Genomic DNA, 21728 nt, shown 5'->3' on the forward strand with positions numbered 1-21728 from the left:
ATGTAGACTATATATTTATTTGCACTTTTCAATCCCTTCCTTTTATGGTCGATGGCAGCTTGTATGGTGGCCTTAAGTGCTCCTTATGCAACCAAAACGTTTTTGATAGTTTTCTCTATCTTCATTACATTCGGTTTGTTTCAAAGTAAGTGTGTTAGTATTCCATTGTTACAATTTTTGGTTATTAGTTTGTGATTTAGAATTATTTGTTTGAAGATACCGATATTACAGTTTGTTTAGTAGTCTGAAACTTTTGACTATATGGATGTAAGAAATGGAGAATTACATATCTAAGTGTACAAACAAACAAACACGTACAGAGGTGAGCGATTCCTAGTGTACATACGGGCAAACATCTTATCACCAGACGAACAAACAAAGTGCAGGGCGAGCTACCGACATGCTGCGTGTAGTGAGTTTACAGTCAAACAAGGGATAAGTGTGACGTATGTAAAGGAGTAACCCGGAAGATGTGAACGAATCACAATTTGAGGGAGGGTAAATAATGAGCCTGCAATTGCATGATGGGAATGTGATGCAACTATTTCCACTCATGCGTTTGTGAAGTTTATATTTGTCGGTATTTGTTACAAAAGACCCTATAACTCTTTTGCTCACTCTGCAATGTCTGCAGATGCTCACCCTCAAAGCGTGAACCGAATGTCACGCTCCACGGAAATTACTGTTTAACTACTGCAATGTTTGTTATTTGTTTGTTTGTTTGTTTGTTTGTTGGTAATACGCATTTGTGTAAGACTGAGATGGATGCGAGGTCTATTGGTATGTTTGGATACACTTTTAAGTAAGGAATTACGAAACTCGGTAGACGTGATATACATGTAGCGTTCTCAGGGGCGTTTCCAGACATGTCTTCGATCTGGAATATCGTTGGCTGGGCTGGAATTGTCATCAGTGACGAGACCGTTTCGAACTGAGCCCCTATGAGCAGCGAAGACGCGTCTGAAGACGCCTCAGATAGCAGTGGGATACCAACCCGACTGTCGCCCGCCATACGGCGCGACAACCACGAGTGATGGTGTGGGGTGCCGCTTCTTTTCGTAGCAGCACCCCTTTGATTGCCATCCGCGACACCCGTACAGAATGGCGGTAAGTGGACGATATTCTACGCCCCGTTTTGTTGCCTTCATTGTAAGCCATCCTGGGCTTACATTTCAGCAAGACAATTCTCGCCCGCACACGGCGAGAGTTTCTACCGCTTATCTCCGTGCCAGCAAGGTCGCCGGATCTCTGCCCAACTGAGAACGTTTGGAGTATTACGGGCGGAGCTCTCGAACCATCTCGGGATTTTGACGATCTAACGCTCCACTTGGGGAGAATTTGGCAAGATATCCCTCAGGAACACAATCAATGCTAAGCTGAATAACTGCTTGCATAAGGGCCAGAAGTGGATAAAAACCTCATTCACTCGCTCAATTTGTGAAGCTCTTTCGCCTGAATGAATCGTCGATTTTTTCCGAAACTGTATTGATTTGTTTGTATTTACATGTGTATCACATCTACAGATTCTCGTCCCAGTCGGATAATTCCTTAGTGTTGCGTTTTGTCTTAGAGTGTATCTGTGAGCTATATCTTGTGCTATTGTGGTTCAAATGGCTCTGAGCACTACGGGACTTAACTTCTGAGGTCCTCAGTCCCCTAGAACTTAGAACTACTTAAACCTGACTAGCCTAAGGACATCACAAACATCCAAGCCCGAGGCAGGATTCGAACCTGCGACCGTATCGGTTGCGCAGTTCCAGACTGTAGCGCCTAGAACCGCTCGGCCACAGCGGTCGGCTTGTGCTATTGTCCTTGCTGCATTGGTGTGTTAGTAATTTGGTGTCTACATCGTGGTACAAAATTACAAGCGAACACCAATAAGATCATAACCTATTTTTCCCATATAGTTTCAAGTGTTAACCTGTCCGTCGCTTCTTAAGACATCGACTCGAACGTTACCTTAGGCAACAGTTAAGGAAGCGCCAAGAGTAAGAAGTCATGTACAACAAATAATTTGCTGCTGGAGAAAAATACACTCCTAGAAATTGAAATAAGAACACCGTGAATTCATTGTCCCAGGAAGGGGAAACTTTATTGACACATTCCTGGGGTCAGATACATCACATGATCACACTGACAGAACCACAGGCACATAGACACAGGCAACAGAGCATGCACAATGTCGGCACTAGTACAGTGTATATCCACCTTTCGCAGCAATGCAGGCTGCTATTCTCCCATGGAGACGATCGTAGAGATGCTGGATGTAGTCCTGTGGAACGGCTTGCCATGCCATTTCCACCTGGCGCCTCAGTTGGACCAGCGTTCGTGCTGGACGTGCAGACCGCGTGAGACGACGCTTCATCCAGTCCCAAACATGCTCAATGGGGGACAGATCCGGAGATCTTTCTGGCCAGGGTAGTTGACTTACACCTTCTAGAGCACGTTGGGTGGCACGGGATACATGCGGACGTGCATTGTCCTGTTGGAACAGCAAGTTCCCTTGCCGGTCTAGGAATGGTAGAACGATGGGTTCGATGACGGTTTGGATGTACCGTGCACTATTCAGTGTCCCCTCGACGATCACCAGTGGTGTACGGCCAGTGTAGGAGATTGCTCCCCACACCATGATGCCGGGTGTTGGCCCTGTGTGCCTCGGTCGTATGCAGTCCTGATTGTGGCGCTCACCTACACGGCGCCAAACACGCATACGACCATCACTGGCACCAAGGCAGAAGCGACTCTCATCGCTGAAGACGACACGTCTCCATTCGTCCCTCCATTCACGCCTGTCGCGACACCACTGGAGGCGGGCTGCACGATGTTGGGGCGTGAGCGGAAGACGGCCTAACGGTGTGCGGGACCGTAGCCCAGCTTCATGGAGACGGTTGCGAATAGTCCTCGCCGATACCCCAGGAGCAACAGTGTCCCTAATTTGCTGGGAAGTGGCGGTGCGGTCCCCTACGGCACTGCGTAGGATCCTACGGTCTTGGCGTGCATCCGTGCGTCGCTGCGGTCCGGTCCCAAGTCGACGGGCACGTGCACCTTCCGCCGACCACTGGCGACAACATCGATGTACTGTGGAGACCTCACGCCCCACGTGTTGAGCAATTCGGCGGTACGTCCACCCGGCCTCCCGCATGCCCACTATACGCCCTCGCTCAAAGTCCGTCAACTGCACATACGGTTCACGTCCACGCTGTCGCGGCATGCTACCAGTGTTAAAGACTGCGATGGAGCTCCGTATGCCACGGCAAACTGGCTGACACTAACGGCGGCGGTGCACAAATGCTGCGCAGCTAGCGCCATTCGACGGCCAACACCGCGGTTCCTGGTGTGTCCGCTGTGCCGTGCGTGTGATCATTGCTTGTACAGCCCTCTCGCAGTGTCCGGAGCAAGTATGGTGGGTCTGACACACCGGTGTCAATGTGTTCTTTTTTCCATTTCCAGGAGTGTACGTTTAACTGGCTGCAACGTATGAGCTCACTAACTTGAGAAACGTTTTTTGACGTCATTGACATAAAAGAAGGCTATTAGAAAAATCTTAAGCTATATCTCTGTGACTGTTATAAACTAACTTTATCCATTATTACAAAAAATGGCGCTGAGCACTATGGGACTTAACATCGGAGGTCATCAGTCCCCTAGACTTAGAACTACTTAAACCTAACTAAGCTAAAGACATCACATACATCCATGCCCGAGGCAGGATTCGAACCTGCGACCGTAGCATCAGTGCGGTTCTGGACTGAAGCGCCTAGAACCGCTCGGCCACAAAGACCGGCTCCATTATTACGAACTAGATGGAATGTAACTTATTTGGAGATGTAAGGAACAAACTTGATGGAGAGTGACAAAACTTTACTTGTTTTAAAAGAAATGACGCTCTTGAAAATAAATATTATTTTAGAACCAAGAAGTTGTAAAATTTGAATATCAATATTATGTGTGACGCGAGGGCAGCAGAGAGGTGATAAATAGCTAATGATTATATCCAGGATAGCTTATTTACCCCTGATGTTTTGGAGTTGATACCTAGTTGTATGAAAACGTTACTGACTTTCGGCAAGATGGTCTCATTAAAACCAAGTTTTTCTAAGAACTTGAATGCTTTAACGCACAAGAACACACCTGCAAGCTGGAGCAGGTCGTTAGGAGACGCTAGTGCCTGCCAACTTAATGTTCAAGAGCAGTACTTTCGGAACTGCTGCAAAAAATAATTGTTGTTGTTGTTGTGGTCTTCAGTCCTGAGACTGGTTTGATGCAGCTCTCCATGCTACTCTATCCTGTGCAAGCTTCTTCATCTCCCAGTACCTACTGCAACCTACATCCTTCTGAATCTGCTTAGTGTATTCATCTCTTGGTCTCCCTCTACGATTTTTACCCTCCACGCTGCCCTCCAATGCTAAATTTGTGATCCCTTGATGCCTCAAAACATGTCCTACCAACCGATCCCTTCTTCTAGTCAAGTTGTGCCACAAACTTCTCTTCTCCCCAATCCTATTCAATACCTCCTCATTAGTTACGTGATCTACCCACCTTATCTTCAGCATTCTTCTGTAGCACCACATTTCGAAAGCTTCTATTCTCTTCTTGTCCAAACTGGTTATCGCCCATGTTCCACTTCCATACATGGCTACACTCCACACAAATACTTTCAGAAACGACTTCCTGACACTTAAATCTATACTCGATGTTAACAAATTTCTCTTCTTCAGAAACGATTTCCTTGCCATTGCCAGTCTACATTTTATATCCTCTCTACTTCGACCATCATCAGTTATTTTACTCCCTAAATAGCAAAACTCCTTTACTACTTTAAGTGTCTCATTTCCTAATCTAATCCCCTCAGCATCACCCGATTTAATTTGACTACATTCCATTATCCTCGTTTTGCTTTTGTTGATGTTCATCTTATATCCTCCTTTCAAGACACTGTCCATTCCGTTCAACTGCTCTTCCAAGTCCTTTGCTGTCTGACAGAATTACAATGTCATCGGCAAACCTCAAAGTTTTTACTTCTTCTCCATGAATTTTAATACCTACTCCGAATTTTTCTTTTGTTTCCTTTACTGCTTGCTCAATATACAGATTGAATAACATCGGGGAGAGGCTACAACCCTGTCTCACTCCTTTCCCAACCACTGCTTCCCTTTCATGCCCCTCGACTCTTATAACTGCCATCTGGTTTCTGTACAAATTGTAAATAGCCTTTCGGTCCCTGTATTTTACCCCTGCCACCTTCAGAATTTGAAAGAGAGTATTCCAGTTAACGTTGTCAAAAGCTTTCTCTAAGTCTACAAATGCTAGAAACGTAGGTTTGCCTTTTCTTAATCTTTCTTCTAAGATAAGTCGTAAGGTTAGTATTGCCTCACGTGTTCCAACATTTCTACGGAATCCAAACTGATCTTCCCCGAGGTCCGCTTCTACCAGTTTTTCCATTCGTCTGTAAAGAATTCGCGTTAGTATTTTGCAGCTGTGACTTATTAAACTGATAGTTCGGTAATTTTCACATCTGTCAACACCTGCTTTCTTTGGGATTGGATAATTAGGTTGACCATAAAAAGCAGTTAGACTTTGGACTGCCGATGCTTTCGTTGGGAGTCGAGATATTAAATAGCACTCCAATTCCCCACTTCCCTCCGCGAACAGTATCTCACTTATGTTCACTTTTCAAATCTTTGTGAAGAAGTAATCACGCACTTTTTGGGGCAGATGCAGTCATCCTCCGAGCCACATGAGCCAACAGTTTGGATGATAGTTTGTAGCAGTTTGAGCCCTGAAGCTTGCCAGTTTTTTAACGAACAAACCCTGTAGGCACCATATTGCTATTTGTCGTGACAAGTTGATTAATAAATGTTATGATGATAGCTCGAAAGTATGACCGCAACCGAATCTCGGAGTCATCCAAGTTGCCTGTCAGGTGACGCTAACACTTCTGCTGCATCCGTAGTATTATTAACCGGAATCTATGTCGTCTTTTTCTCACATGTTTCAGCATTTGTTGTATGTGAGATCCTTCTGTGGATCGAGCCGTGACTGCACGTCGAAAAACCTTCCGCAGGTTGAACAGTTTAAGCTCACTTTGCCAGTTATTACAAAGCTGTCACTTCAGCTGATTAATGAGTTTCTTGTTTGTGTATTTGTGCGTTTTGTTCTGTGTATCGGTTTCTTTGAGCAGTCTGCGCTCCTGTAGCTTGACCATAATCACAGTGATTAAGCTAGAGAGCAAGTTGATGTCTGAGTCATCGCCAGCACTGGAAGCTCTAAGACGGTATCCAGTTTAGCAAGAACATCTGGCGTACGGGAACGCTATTGTAGGAAGTTTTATGTATCATATTTTTTATATCCTGTCTACTTTGGATCATACACTTGTCAAGTCAGGGTTTTGTTGTTAGAACGTTATTTGTACGAGGGCTGTTCGGAAAGTAAGGTCCGATCCGTCGCGAAATAGAAACCGCAGTGAAAATCAAAAATTTTTTATTCGCAATAGTTAGCCAAACCTTAGAGCTACCTCTCTAATTAATCGTAGATCTGACTTAGACATTTTTCGTGGCGTTGTACAAACTTTCTAGTACCTTCGTCACAGAAAGCAGTCGCCTGTGCTTCCCGCCAATTATCTACGCTGGTCTGCCTTTCGTTGTTTGTGCCAAAATATTGTCTTCGTAGCCAGCTGTTCTTGTGAGCAGCGATGAACATCGGAGGGAACCAATTAAGAGCTGTATTGTGAGTGATCAAACACTTCCCATCGAAAAAGGTTGAGGTTACACTACACTCCAAAGGAGTCCGATCACGTTCAGCGGGGTTGCAGTCCCATGATTTTCTGTAAAGTACGTTGCATCGCCCAGAAGGTGGCAGCAGTGGAAAAGGTGGTGAATAACGTCGTCCTGTAGCTCGTCGGACTGTGAACTTTCGTTGTCGGCCGCTAAATGTGTTGGAATCAACGCTGCCAGGGAAAGGATGGTTTCATTGACGGCGTTTATGCCAGCTCCTAAGGGTTTCTCGTGTCGATTCTGAGTGACGGTGTGTCTGAATAGTTTTCCTCGGCGACCCAAAAGAAAATCGCTTGATTTCAATCCTGGGTGTCGCAGTGCTGACTTCCACCACCGACGTACCAAAAGAAGGGATGAAACTTGGGTAAGAGGAGGTGTGACAACATCCCCACCGTCAGACACGCCCACGATGGCGTTGTGCGGAATTGTGGTGAAATTTGGTGCCTAACCATCATTAACCCACCGTACACCTCGTGTTAACTTCTGAGCTGTGGCCCTTTTTTTATGTATGTGTCGGTACCTTGCTGTTTGAAACATCGCCGAGTCCGAGGATGTTGTCGTAAGGCGCCACCACGCTTTTGCATCATTACAGATGAAGTTTGTAGGCAGTTTTGAACCAAATATCAAACTTACGTGTTGCTATGTGAGACATTTACGTGGTTTCGAAACAGTGTGGTAACATCCTCCAAGTAATAGAAAACTGCTCGTGTATTGCATACTGAAAAATAACAATTTCCGACTTCTTTCCCATTCTCACCCAATGCGAGCTTACTCTACATCTCTACTGCCCTCGACGTTAAACTAGGCTTCCTTCTTTTTTTTTCATAGTAGTCTCCTACTGTTCTAGACATTACCATTATATTTTTGGATTAATCTATCCTAATCTATCAATCGGCTCTCTTCTCACGGCCTGTTTTAAATTAACCTTGCTGTGTACTCGTTTGATGGGTATTTCCAAATGTCTTCTGCATTTCTTAAAAAAATTGCTTGAAATGAAGTTAACTGAAATATACTGAAGAGTCAAAGAAACTGATACATCTGCCTAATATCGTATAGGGCCCCCGCGAGCACGCAGAAGTGGCGCAACACGACGTGGCATGGACTCAACTAATGTCTGAAGTAGTTCTGGAGGGAATCGACACCATGAATCCTGCAGGGCTGTCCATAAATCCGTAACAATACGAGGAGGTGATCTCTTCTGAATAGCACACTGCAAGACATTCCAGATATGCTGAATAATATTCAAGCCTGAGGAGATAGGTGGTCAGTGGAAGTATTTAAACTCAGAAGAGGGTTCTGGAGTCACTCTGCAGGAATTCTGGACGTGTAGGGTGTCGCATTATCCTGCATGCACAATGGATATGAATGGACCCAGGTGATCAGACAGGTTGCTTATGGACGTGTCCCCTGTCAGAGTCGTAGAAGGGTCTCATATCACTCCAACTGCACAGACCTCACACGATTATAGAGCCGCCATCAGCATTTTAAAGTCCCCTTATGACATGCAGGGTCCATGGATTCATGAGGTTGTCTCCATACCTACACGTCTATCCGCTCGATACAATCTGAAACGGCGAAGCAACATGTTTCCAGTCATCAGCCGTCCAATGTCGGTGTTGACGGGTCCAGGCGAAGCGTAAAGCTTTGTCTCGTGCAGTTATCAAGGGTACACGCTTGGCCCTTCGGCTCCGAAAGCCCATATCGATGATGTTTCGTTAAATGGTTCGCACGCTGAAACTTGTTGATGGCCCAGCATTGAAATCTGCAGCAATTTGCGGAAGAGCTGCACTTGTGTCACGTTGAACGATTGTTGGTAACGGTTGGTAACGGTTGTTGGTACCGTTCTTGCAGGATCTTTTTCCAGCCGCAGCGATGTCGGAGATTTGATGCTTTACCTGATTCCTGATATTCACGGTACACTCGTGAAATGGTCGCACGGGAAAATCCCCACTTCATCGCCGCCTCGGAGATGCTGTGTCCCATCGCTCGTCCGCCAACTATAATATCACGTTCAGACTCACTTAAATCTTGATAATCTGCTATTGCAGCTGGAGCAACCGGTTTAACAACTGCGCCAGACATCTTTTGTCTTATGTAGGCGTTGCCTACCGCAGCACAGTATTCTGACCCTTTACATATCTCTGTATCTGAATACGCATGCCTAAACCAGTTTATTTGGCGCTTCAGTGTATATAATGATGGACACATTAGCTCTTTCGATCAAGAACACGTACCGGCTGATCAAAAAGTCAGTATAAATTTGAAAACTGAATAAATCACGGAATAATGTAGATAGAGAGGTACAAATTGACACACATGCTTGGAATGACATGGGGTTTTATTAGAACCAAAAAAATACAAGAGTTCAAAAATGTCCGACAGATGGCGCTTCATCTGATCAGAATAGCAATAACTAGCATAACAAAGTAAGACAAAGCAAAAAGGATGTTCTTTACAGGAAATGCTCAATATGTCCACCATAATTCCTCAACAATAGCTGTAGTCGAGGAATAATGTTGTGAACAGCACTGTAAAGCATGTTCGGAGTTATGGTGAGGCATTGGCGTCGGATGTTGTCTTTCAGCATCCCTAAAGATGTCGGTCGATCACGATACACTTGCGACTTCAGGCAACCCCAAAACCAATAATCGCACGGACTGAGGTCTGGGGCCTCCAAGGCCAAGCAAGACGAAAGTGGCGGCTGAGCAAACGATCACCACCAAACGACGAGCGTAAGAGATCTTTCAAGCGTCTAGGAATATGGGGTGTTTCTAATAAAACCCCATGTCATTCCAAGCATGTGTGTCAATTTTTACCTCTCTATCTACATTATTCCGTGGTTTATTAAGTTTTCAAATTTATACTGACTTTTTGATCACCCGGTATATCTATGCTCCAACACAACACCTAAAAGACGTCTAGAGCGCAGAGCTCTCGAATGAGTTTCGTGAGTGTTCTTTACACCCTATGTTCCCGTCGTCTTTAAGTTCGAGTGAAACATGTGAATCACTCGCTTTTAAAATAGACGCGTTTCATCAGCGCCCCGAGAGAGCTCTCAAGGAAAAGAAGAGTGCTGCCGCTTTTGATGTCCCGATATAGAGTTATGGACATGAAAGGCGAACCGACGCGTCACTGGCGTGCGTGCCGGGCCATTCAATAAGGGCTGCTCTCTGTCGCCGACGGACACGTGCCACGCTGCCCGCGGCTCGGCACTCAGCAGCACTCTGGGCTCGCCTTACGGGAGCACAGCTCGGCCATTCCTGATGGCCGGCTGCTGCCGCCTTACTGGAGCACGTACCGCCTGCACGTGTGCGACTTGCGACTCCCAGGCCACACGCGCCGCCCTAAGTGACGTGGCGTGCTACTATTACGTGCCTCTGCTCCATCAGGAGCACAATGACCCGTCTTGAAAGTAGGAAAAAGGCGCCATGAGCAAATACACCGATACACTCCACTGTCATTAGGCTCCTTAGTTTCGCAAGTACTCTGTGAAAATCCACGTAATTTTCAGATAGGCGTTTCTGCCTTTTCAAAGCATTTGTTTCATTCTGCCCATTACAAAAACTGACTACTTCTTTTGTACCTTCTTTCTTTCTTCCTGTCTTTCGTTCTTCCCGCAGCGTTTACCCCGTCCAACACGGCATCAGCTTTATCAGGATATAACAAGTTTTGTTTTTCTACTAACTGAGTGCCTGCTATTTCACGGAAATGCACAGATTCCAATCTTCCATTAGTCCTTCTCCTCCTTCCCCCTCCCTCTATCCATCTCCTCCTCGCTCCTCTTCCTATTAATCTCCTCCTCTTTCCTTTCCGTGTCCGTCTCCTCCTCTCTCCTTTCTCTGTCCATCTTCTCCTCTTCCCTTTACCTCTCCATTTCGTCCTCTCCTCCTCTCTCCTTTCTCTGTCTATCTTCTCCCCTTCCCTTTATCTCTCCATATCGTCCTCCCCCTCTGTCTCTTCATCTTCCCCCTCCCCTCTCTCTGCCTCCTTCTTCCTCCCGTGTCTCTGTTTATCTCCTCCTCTTTCCTTTCTGTGTCTGTCTCCTCTCTTCTTTCTCTGTCCATCTTCTCCTCTTCCCTTTACCTCTCCATTTCGTCCTCTCCTCCTCTCTCCTTTCTCTGTCCATCTTTTCCCTTCATCTCTCCATTTCATCCTCCCCCTCTGTCTCTTCATCTTCCCCCTCCCCTCTCTCTGCCTACCTCCTCCTCCCCTCTCTCTGTTTATCTCCTCCTCTTTCCTTTCTCTGTCTATCTTTTTCTTTCTCCTCTCTCTATCCATTTTTCGCACCACTTCTCTCTGCCCATCTCCTTCTCACCCATATCAGTGCCAATCTGCCCATTCACCTCCATTGTCTGTTCATCTCCTCCTCTATCTTTTTCTCTCCAAGCTATCACGATCAGTCCAATATGAGTCTGGTGGTTTTTACCCGCACAGTATTATAACTAATACATGTACCAAATTCGGCTGAAATCGTTCCAGGCTTTTAGGATTAGCTTTTTATTTGTGGCTTTGCCCGCATATGCGAATGTTAAATAAATTTTGCATATATTTAACATATTTGACACATATATGTTGCCTGTATCTCTAGAGAATTTCGCTCAGGATTTCATTTTCACGCAGCTCAATGTTTATGATGCCATATCTCTGAACTACGTGCTAAACAATGATATGATTTTTCAGGTACATCCAATGGTAGATGCGGCTACTGCGTGCAAAATGTTTTGTGAAAAGAGTTGGTAGTAAAGAATCATGAAATTAAAACGTCATAGATGATGTCACAGATGAAACACATCTCAGTATTTAACGTCATATATGCTAAACTTTTATGTCGTACAATTGTTTATCTTTGTAGGTACATTCAGCAATATACATGTATACTCTCTGCGAAATTCATTGCGAATAGAGTAAGTAGTAAAGAATTAATAAATTAAAACGTCATTCATGATTTGACAGTTTTTCACGCATCCCTGTGTTTGACGTCAATCTCCTGAACTATGTGTCATACAATGATATGATTTTCCTGGTACATTCAGTGCCATGTATGAAAACTGTCTTCAAAACGTGTCACGAGCACAGTTAGTCGTCAAAAGTAATAAAGTGAAATGCCGTGCTTCATGAGCCAGTTTTACTGCACGAACAACGAAAATGTAGTAAGGGATAAACTTTTTTCCTTTCGTCATTTTGTGGCATTTATCAGCGAGAAAAAGTTTCGAGAAGATTTGAAAATATGTGTAAAGATTGTTGGGTGGCTCTAAGTGGTCCTATTCTCAAATACTTGGTGACGAAAGTAAGGGAATTTGCGTGTCGTGGGCTACACTGCTCTTTCACCGTCATCCTCACGCCTTTGATAGGTAGATGGTTCTTAGCACCACAGCGATGATTTCCAGGCAGTAAGTGACTTCTTTACGAAGCTTCGTTGAAATCGATCCGCTGCTTTAGCAGGAGATGTGGAACATACATACATATATACGTACTTCGATTTTTATGATATGTATGGATTTAACTTTGCAGCCGGATGCCTGACTAAACACACAGCTGTGTGTGCCGTCTTTCCGCGATCGTGTAAATTTTTGTCCTGTGTGTTAACATATGTTTGTGTATTGTATCCTGTGAGATTGAAGTTTAGACACCAGCCCAGCATATGCCTCAAAGGACGTGGAAAACTACTTAGAAAGCACAATCAGGCTGGTCTGAGCATCAGCCCTCGGTCGCTAATCAGCAGAGCATATATGATCCGGATGTGTCTCATCTCCCCAGTACGCGTTATCCTATATGAGCAGGTTATTTCTCCACGAAGACGGCATTCAACAAAAGAAAAATTAGCACGAAGTGTACTACATTCTCGGACACGTAAATAAACATTTCGACTCAACTGAACAAAGTAGATAGGAGTAATGTTGTATACATTCTGTGCATGAAGAAAGGGTACACAGTGTGTTCCTCATTTAGAAATCACATTTGAATGTTGGCTGCGAGATGATCGTTTTCCGCCTCGCGTAAGAAGGAGACACGACAAACAGTCCGAGTTGGAATTCGAAAACAGCAGGACTGTGACCTAAAGAGACTTCGCTTTAACTTTCTGTGATATTGCTGTTCGCGTTCAACAGGAAGCCTGTCGTGAAAATATGGAATTCAGGAGTTGAGGAAAGCCGCACTCAACGCGAAGCAGGCGTTGACATCTCAACGACTCCAAGCGACTAGCCCCTGAGAGGACGTGTGAGATCGCACAGCCATGTCACCTACTTCCAGTCAGGGAATGGGCTATAGAAGCATGACAAGTAACCACATGGACAATGCGACAACGTCTGGAGCTCCACGTACCGTCACCAAAGCAATCGTCATTTCAACATCCCTTGACGCAGCAGCGAAGAGGAGCGCCAAAACTGGTGCTCCCAACGACAACATTCCAGACAGGAGCGGCACCGCATCATCTTCTCAGGCGAGTCCCTGATCTGCGCACTGCGCCACGATGGAGGTATCAGTGTTTGGAGGCAACGAGGTGAACGAACGTGCCAGATTGCATTCGTCATCGCCCTACGAGCTCTGCACTTAGCGTGTTATGGGGTATCTTTGGTTAGGCAACAAGAGCACCTATGCTTCACATAATCGGTAATTTGGGCAGCAGTCGCTATTTCTCTGACCTACTAAGGCCGGTAGCTGTGCACTGCCTTCGAGGTCTGCGGTATGTTATCTTCCAACAATACGACACGAGATTGTGATGCTGGCCGTGCTGTAAAGACTCACATCGATACAAAGAGTGCGTTCGACTGTTGACGTGGCCAGCGCGTTTTCAGATCTCTCGCCCATTAAAACTGTCTGGTCGTCGGCTGGCGAAACAGTGGCCCGCCACATGCCGTCAGCTATTACCATTGATAAATTCTTGCTTAGAGTTGAAGCAGCATGAAATGACGGATCCGTATCTCTCACCCAAGCTCATTTGGAATCGAAGCCTATTCTGATTTTTGCCGTTGTTGGTGCCAGATGTATGAGTTCTGTGTAGTAAATTCCGCACGTTGGAAACCCCAATCGCCAATAAATTTAATTATCTGTTATTGTCATTACACGGTTTATGCAAAATAAGTAATATAGCGTTATTTGCTAGTGTTGCAGGCGTTGCAATTTTGACGACCAGCAGTGTACATTTCGTTCCCTGGCAGAGTGGTTCGCTCTTTTCAAGTACATCCCAACGAGCTGGCAGTGAGGCAGCTGGGTTTCCCAACCGTAAATGTTTGGAACGCAACTTCCAGTCCCGACATCTGCCTTGCCACCTGCTGAAAACCTTGGCCAGAACGGGCATTTGCCCCAGATAGTTTGTGTATAAGCGTGTACAGCATAGTGAAGTCGATGTTTTGCTCTACATGCATAGCAGTGTATCGCCCATCTGATTCTTGATGCTGCCTACTGTTGTGGACCAACTGATAACATGGAGTTGGAGAAGAGTCGTTAGCGAGTGTGTGAATCGATTACTATTCCGATGGGAACTTCGCTGTTATATCAAAGTTTAATATCAGTCCTCTTGAGCACTACAGTGCTAGTCGAACAAATTGGGATTGGACAAAAAATGGAAACACCAATAAGACAACGAGTAGCCATGTCTAACATTGTATAGGAAAATACGCTGGCATTCAAAGCAATTTCCAGTGGTCTCGGAATGGATAGGTACAGGTCCTGAATGATTTTCAAGAGAACCTTATTCCACTCTTCCTGCAAAATAATGGCAAGTGAAGGTGGACAGCCATCCCGCCCTGTCCCCAAAGTATACGACAAAGGCTCAATAACGTTGAGATCTGGTGACTGTGATGACCAGTTCATCCTCGTGCTCAGGAAGCTACTATAGTCCTGACGAAGGAACCTGCGTGAACAGGGGCTTGGTTGTCTTGGAACATGTCATCACCACTGGGGAACAAACATTGAACAATGGAGTGGACCTGATCCACCAGAATGGTCACATAATCCTTCACAGTAATGCAACCTTCCGCATTATCCACGGGACTCATGGTATACCATAATATGGCTGCCGAAATCATCACCGAACCTCCGCAATATTTCATGCTTGGGACGTTGACTCGGCCTGAAGTTAGAGACAGTGTGAGACGAAACTCATTCGACCAAATGATTTTCTTCCATTCCTCCTTACTCAATGTTTTATGGCTTCGCGTCACGTTTTCATATTACGAGTATTTTCATCACTGTTGGGTGGTTTTAGAATTGCAGCTGTCCCTGCAATTCTCAGCTTATGGAGCTCCCTTCGTGTTGTTTTGGTCTTCATGGAGTTCGCGAGCGTGACATGCAATGCTGTAGTGAGTTTTGCAGTCGTCGTCCTCTTGTTTTCTGTCACAGTCCTGTTCAGTGACCGTCCGTCACGGTCACTCAACACACTTAGCGAGAAAGTGAGCACCAGTGACGTCACAGCCTATATAACGGCGAGGCCACGGCGACTCGGGAGTCATTTACCACTTAACAATGGCGCAGAAGAGCTCAGTCGAAAGCTCGTGGTTTTTTAACCACCTGACGAACTGGCCGTTTGGGTGCTGTATATTCTTGTTCGCCGAAGTATGTCATCTAGACGTCATGAAGTCACGGATCTTCCACGTGATACCAGAGATTATGTATACGTCTGTGATGGAGGAAAATTAGAACCGATGCTGATGTCTTTATATGATAGCTTATTTGAAGGCATATTTTCAGCATCACGCCCCTGTTTCCCACAAACCACGAAGGGTGTAGCCGCTGTCCCAGTTGAAGTAGTTGCTGTTGTACATTCTGATTACAGCAGCTTCGTAGGTCAGAGTCATTTTAGTTAGCTTGCAATCGGAAGTAACAGCTTTACACAAAAAAAAAACAAAGAATAAAATTCCAACACTCAAAATCAGTTACTCTTTCAAGGAATAAACAGTGCACTTCACTGGTTGGTCTCTCGTACCCACACTGCTCACCCTTAAAATGTGCGGAGCACCCGAGATGCATGGGTACTTGAATTTGACTTGTCGTCTAGCTCTTATACGGACGACCGGTTGTTGTGTCAGCATGAGCACACATGTGAATGGCTGTTCCGCAGTCGTCTGGCATCTTGGCGTTGTTTCTTCCGTTCGACTGGGTGTTGGCTCGACTGCCCCGAGGTCACCCTGAACTATAGTAGTGCTTTCGTGCATCGGCGATGGTAAGGTCCATGCTGGTTTCACTCTTTCACTGTACACACTGACAGTTTTTCTATTTTGCAAGTTGTCTGTGGTATGGGCATCACATCGCAGTACCTGGTAGGATCCGGTATAAGGAGGTTCTAGAGGAGCCCGTAAGGCATCTGTGCGCAACCTGACGTTCGAGCAATCCGCCAACGCTTTTTGCCCGAAAACCTGATGTTCCCCATGGCGGGACGCTGGTGGTCCTCTCATCCTTGCCAATGGTCACGAATGCCTTTACCAGTAGTGGTAGCTCCGTTTGAGGTGGTAGTGATGCCGTTATGAGATAGTCTGCCGGATCTCGTCACCAGAAGTTTGTAAAATATTTATTGTGTCTTCCATGCTTAACAGATGTAACCCGAAAAATGTTATTGCAACTTAAACCGTTCTTGATTTCGGGCTCACCAGTTATTTATGTCAAAGATCAAACTCACATGTAACTCGAGAAATTTATTTAGTTAGCTTACAGTTGGAAGTACCAGCTCTAAAGAAATAAAAAACAAAGAATAAACACCCAACTGTCATAATTAGTTACTCTCCCTAGGAATAAACAATGCGCTTCACTGGTCGGTATCTTGTTCGCACAACTTTCTTGATGACAGAATCCTATCACGTAGGTGCGTGAGCTAAGACATTAATTTCGTTAAACACTTTCGTATGTTTATGATGCTGTGTTCGGCAACAGCAGATTTGTCAAAATAATGATATTTAATGTCCGGTCAGTCTCCTGTGCAGCTTTTTGAAATCTTTCGTATTCACTGGCCACTGCAGCTGCTGTTACTGAAATTTATAAAATCTTTGTCAAAGCGGTAACAAAGTCTGCAGTAGTTTGGGACACACCAATTCCAAAATTCTTTTGAGACATATTATGTTGGAATGTCGTGGAAAGGAGTACGTAAATGAACGGCACATGGTTTCAGAACAGAAGCACGCTTAATTGGGACGGAAGGAATTCAAAGGCAAGGTCAGTCATTGTCTACCCGGTATAACATGGCAACAAAAGGAGGACTAGATAATATTCGCATTATTATACGGCTACCTTTTGTACCAGAACATTGGAACGCCTGCGCGTGCGGTCAGGTACTGTATGACTTCAAGTTTTAGTGGATATTTTAATAACAAGAAGCCAGTCCGAAAACTAATGAGAGACAGAAGTGAAGGCGATAGCTGCCTCAGATGGAAAGAAGCATTAAGATCGTTATCTCTCCCGATGTTCTCCGCAATAAGTAGGCTGTGTGTTCTTTCATCCTTTGTCCTCTTCTCGTACAATTCTCACAAACAAAGACCTGACGCTACTCTGAACTGCCACCAAATACCGTCGTCATACACAACAGTAACGCTTGTCGAATACTGCACACATAGTGTAGGAGGCCATATGAAGCAGGCCAAACGATAATACGGGATGCATCTCGTCGTCGCAGTTGATTTCTAATATTTGAACAGAATCAGGTAACTCCCTAATTCATTCCATACAATTGGCGCATGTTATTAAGTCAGTCAGTATTTCATTCATTGACGAGCAATGCGTTCTGCGCTATGCCCTGGCACCAAGAAACTATAAAGGCTGATGTGCGTCATACTATGATGATGGAAGATGTATAGACTAAAACATGGCTTACATACTTTGTTTCCTGTTGATAAGTTTGCTCGTTTGCTATCATCTAAAGAAAACATAGCACTTTTTTCTTTTTTTGCAGTAAGAAAACGTCCGGAATCTACGGCAGGAAGCAATACAGGTCAAGCAACAAAAGGTATGAACGTCTTACTTGTAGTGAGCATTTCTGCACTTTCATGCAACTGGTTTAATATATCTGTTGATTCAGGAGGATGCATCGTTAAGACCTAAGCAGTTTCTTAAAACATTTGTGATAAGTTAAAACTGTATGTCACTAGTCACTCTCCTTGCCTCCGTCACTCAAGAGACTGCCCAAGCGAGAGGCAGCGCAAACATCTCTGGTAGAAAGGCTACAGTGAAGTAGGCTGTTTGGTAACGCCACGTAGCGCTGTGTATGAAAATCACTGACTGTGCTGTGTGAAGTCTGTGGCTGGCTGGCATTGTTGGAATAGTCGCTGTTGTAGTGTTGGGCAGTTGGATGTGAAGAGCGCGTAGCGTTGCGCAGTTGGAGGTGAACCGCCAGCAGTGGGGGATGTGGGGAGAGAGATGGCGGAGCTTTGGGGGCGGATGATCTGGACGTGTGTCCATCAGAGAGAGTAAATTTGTAAGTCTGGTTGTCATGAACTGAAACATATATTATGGCTTTTGAACACTGTTAAGGTAAATACATTGTTTGTTCTCTATCAAAATCTTTCATTTGCTAACTATGCCTATCAGTAGTTAGTGCCTTCACTAGTTAGAATCTTTTATTTAGCTGGCAGTATTGGCGCTCGCTATATTGCAGTAGTTCCAATAACGAAGATTTTTGTGAGGTAAGTGATTCATGAAAGGTATAGGTTATTGTTAGTCAGGGCTATTCTTTTGTAGGGATTATTGAAAGTCAGATTGCGTTGCGCTAAAATTATTGTGTGTCAGTTTAGTGTTGAACAGAATAAGTAAAGAGAGAAATGTCTGAGTACGTTCAGTTCTGTTCAGCTGTTTGAAAATCAAATAACGTAAGGTGTTTACCAGCACAGTAATTCATTAATTTTTCTAAGGGAAAGTTTCAGAGTCAAGACTTAACTATAGCCTCAGGGTTTTTACTGTTTAGTGGAATATATCATCCGCCAAACATTATTATTTACGCAGTTTTAACTTTCCACAAATGTTTGTAACAACATATACTTTACTGAGGAGCACAACAATGAAATTTCAAGGAAAATGTTGTGGTAACATTGACTTGAAGCTTAGCCTAATATTTACTTTGCGCCATATTTTAATGAGCCGAATTCAGCCGAGTGCCACTTGTACTGTATTCATTTCAGTTGTTTGCAGTTTCTCATAATTAGAGATTGGAAGGAGCGATCTGTACTTGCTTTGAAGAAAATTTTATTAGCCTTGCTCGCATTCAACACTATTTATTCCTGATGACCGCTTGCAGCAGGTAAGACTGTCATCTACTGATCTTCAAAAAACTTTTTGTTATACGTCCTGTTCCATAATGACTATCATACATGCAATGCTGAAATAGTGGGTAGTATATAGCACATTCCACACAGGTTTGTTAGAAACAAAAACAGGTTTGTTACAAATAAAAACAGGGGGAGGTGGAGGAGGGATTAGTGTTTAACGTCCCGTCGACAACGAGGTCATTAGAGACAGAGTACAAGCGCGGATGAGAGAAGGATGGGGAAGAAAATCGGCGTACCATCCAGGCATTTGCCTGAAGCGATTTAGAGAAATCACGGAAAACCTAAAGCTGGATGGCTGGTGGCAGGTTTGAACTGTCGCCCTCCCGAATGCGAGTCCAGTGTGCGCCACCTCGCTCAGTACAAATAAAAACAATGCAGTTAAAAAGCGCCTTGTCTAGCTACGGTTCCCACAAAATAGCGTTCCATTGACACCTGTTAAATGTTGAAATATGTAACACTGAACATTTGTGCACAATTTTTGCCTTTAGTTGACGAGTTAAATACAACACGGATCAAGATTTTTTAAAGTACACAGTATAGCCGACTCACAGTTCTACCCGACCACGATATTACTACACTTGGCCTTTCGTCGCCGCAGTCAGAAACACGATGTGACCTTACAGTGAACAAGTACAGTAGTAACTCTAAGGAAAACGCATTGCACCGTGAATGCTTTCAGGATAGCCAACTGGTTCAGCGTGTTCAAATGGTTCTAATGGCTCTAAGCACTATGGGACTTGACATCTGAGGTCATCGGTCCCCTAGACTTAGAACTACTTAAACCTAACCAAGCTATGGACATCACACACATCCATGTCCGAAGCAGGATTCGAACCTGCGACCGCAGCGGACTGAAGCGCCTAGAACCGCTCGGCCACATCGGCCGGCGTTCAGTGTGTCCTCGTGAAATATCACGATAACCGACCAAAGCACCCTCACTCACAGGTGCAATAATATTGTCGCCGATTAATGCTTCTGACTGTGTACTTCAAGCGATGTAGTTTTATGATGCATTTCACTCATCATATAAAGGTAAACATAAGCGCAAATGTGCACTGTTAACAATTCAACCACTAACAAGTACCAGTGGAATGTTAGGTGTTTGTGTGTGTGTGTGTGTGTGTGTGTGTGTGTGTGTGTGTGTGTGTGTGTGTACATCCACAGTTTAGCAACCTGTGTCGAGTGCGCTACATACAGTCCACTTTAATGCCACCATGACATGTAGGATACAGCCATAACGGAACAGCCGGCCGTGGTGGCCAAGCGGTTCTAGGCGCTTCAGTCTGGAACCGCACGACCGCTACGGTCGCAGGTTCGAATCCTGCCTCGGACATGGATGTGTGTGATGTCCTTAGGTTAGTAGGTTTCAGTAGTTCTAAGTTCTAGGGGACTGATGACCTCAGATGTTAAGTCCCATAGTGCTCAGAGCCATTTGAACCATAACGGAACAGGACATATAAAAAGTTTTTTGAAGATCAGGAGACGACAAACTTAACTGTTGAAACCGGTCATTGGGAATAAACAGTTTCGAATGTGATCTTGCCTATTAAAAGTTTCTTCAATTTCAGTTGCTCGTCCAGTCGAAAGCCCGCTGGTGAGCACACAGCAGCAGCGTGAGAGGTCGCGCCTCGCAGTGCACGTGAAAACGCAAATCAATTAAAAAGATGCAGCCGGCCTCTGACCAGCGTTATCAGAGGCACGAATGAAGCGTATTACGCAGACGCCGTCACGCTGATACCGCCTGAAGGCGGAACAAGAGGCGTTCAACCACGAATCAGAAATGGAATTCGTCGTACACTTGATCGACGCGACCACAGTGATTTTCATTGGGTTCTAATCTTGGGACATCGCGAGCCACCCAGAATGCATCGTTACTCGTGAATAGCCGGCCGGAGTGGCCGAGCGGTTGTAGGCGCTACAGTCTGGAACCGCGCGACCGCTACGATCGCAGGTTCGAATCCTGCCTCGGGCATGGATGTGTGTGATGTATTTAGGTTAGTTAGGTTTAAATAGTTCTAAGTTCTAGGGGACTGATGACCTTAGAAGTTAAGTCCCATAGTGCTCAGAGCCATGTTACTCGTGAATCCGACAGTAACAGAGTTAATACTGAGTATGGTAGACTAAAAATGTTCAATTGTGTGTAATATCTTATGGGACTTAACTGCTAAGGTCATCAGTCCTTAAGCTTACACACTACTTAACCTAAATTATCCTAAAGACGGACACAAACATACACCCATGCCCGAGGGAGGACTCGAACCTACGCTGGTACCAGCCGCACAGTTCATGACTGCAGCGCCTCAGACCGCTCGGCTAATCCCGCGCGGCGGTAGGCTAAGGAACTCTGTTCTTGGAAGTGGGGGCTAGTAATATTGGGGTCTCAGTAAGAAGTTGGGGTAACGGCAAAAAATAGTTGTTCATTATTTCGATACAACCGTTCCATTTCAGGTATCTGGCACCTCATGAGGAAACGTGTACCATCATTAAAACGTCCCCAACAAATAATACACTCATCGCCCTTTGCACGAGAAAAAGAGGACGGCGGGATATGGTCTAATGTCACTCTGACCTCGGGATGGAGCTCATTTTCAGTTCTACAATGCGAAATCGTCATCCTACCATTCACCTGTTGTGTTTTACAGATTCAGGATGGTTGGATGTGGATGCGTGAGCCGCTCGGTGTGTCTTGGTAGATCACTCGTTAGGTACG

At 45.0% G+C, this 21728-nt stretch overlaps 1 protein-coding gene across 2 annotated transcripts in view; it reads left to right on the plus strand.

Annotated features, from left to right (window-relative positions):
* Nucleotides 1-21728, plus strand: part of LOC126457513 (myosin heavy chain, fast skeletal muscle) — a 313877-nt gene that overhangs the window by 131249 nt on the left and 160900 nt on the right. The window contains exon 2 of one of the 2 annotated variants that reach the window (XM_050093850.1): nucleotides 17650-17703. The exons of the other annotated variant lie outside the window; for it this stretch is intronic. The gene's annotated coding sequence lies outside the window, so the exon portion shown is untranslated. The remainder of the gene's footprint in view (nucleotides 1-17649; nucleotides 17704-21728) is intronic. 2 annotated transcript variants of the gene reach the window in all.

Source organism: Schistocerca serialis, chromosome 2 (genome assembly GCF_023864345.2).
Source record: "Schistocerca serialis cubense isolate TAMUIC-IGC-003099 chromosome 2, iqSchSeri2.2, whole genome shotgun sequence".
NCBI classification, from domain to species: domain Eukaryota; kingdom Metazoa; phylum Arthropoda; class Insecta; order Orthoptera; family Acrididae; genus Schistocerca; species Schistocerca serialis.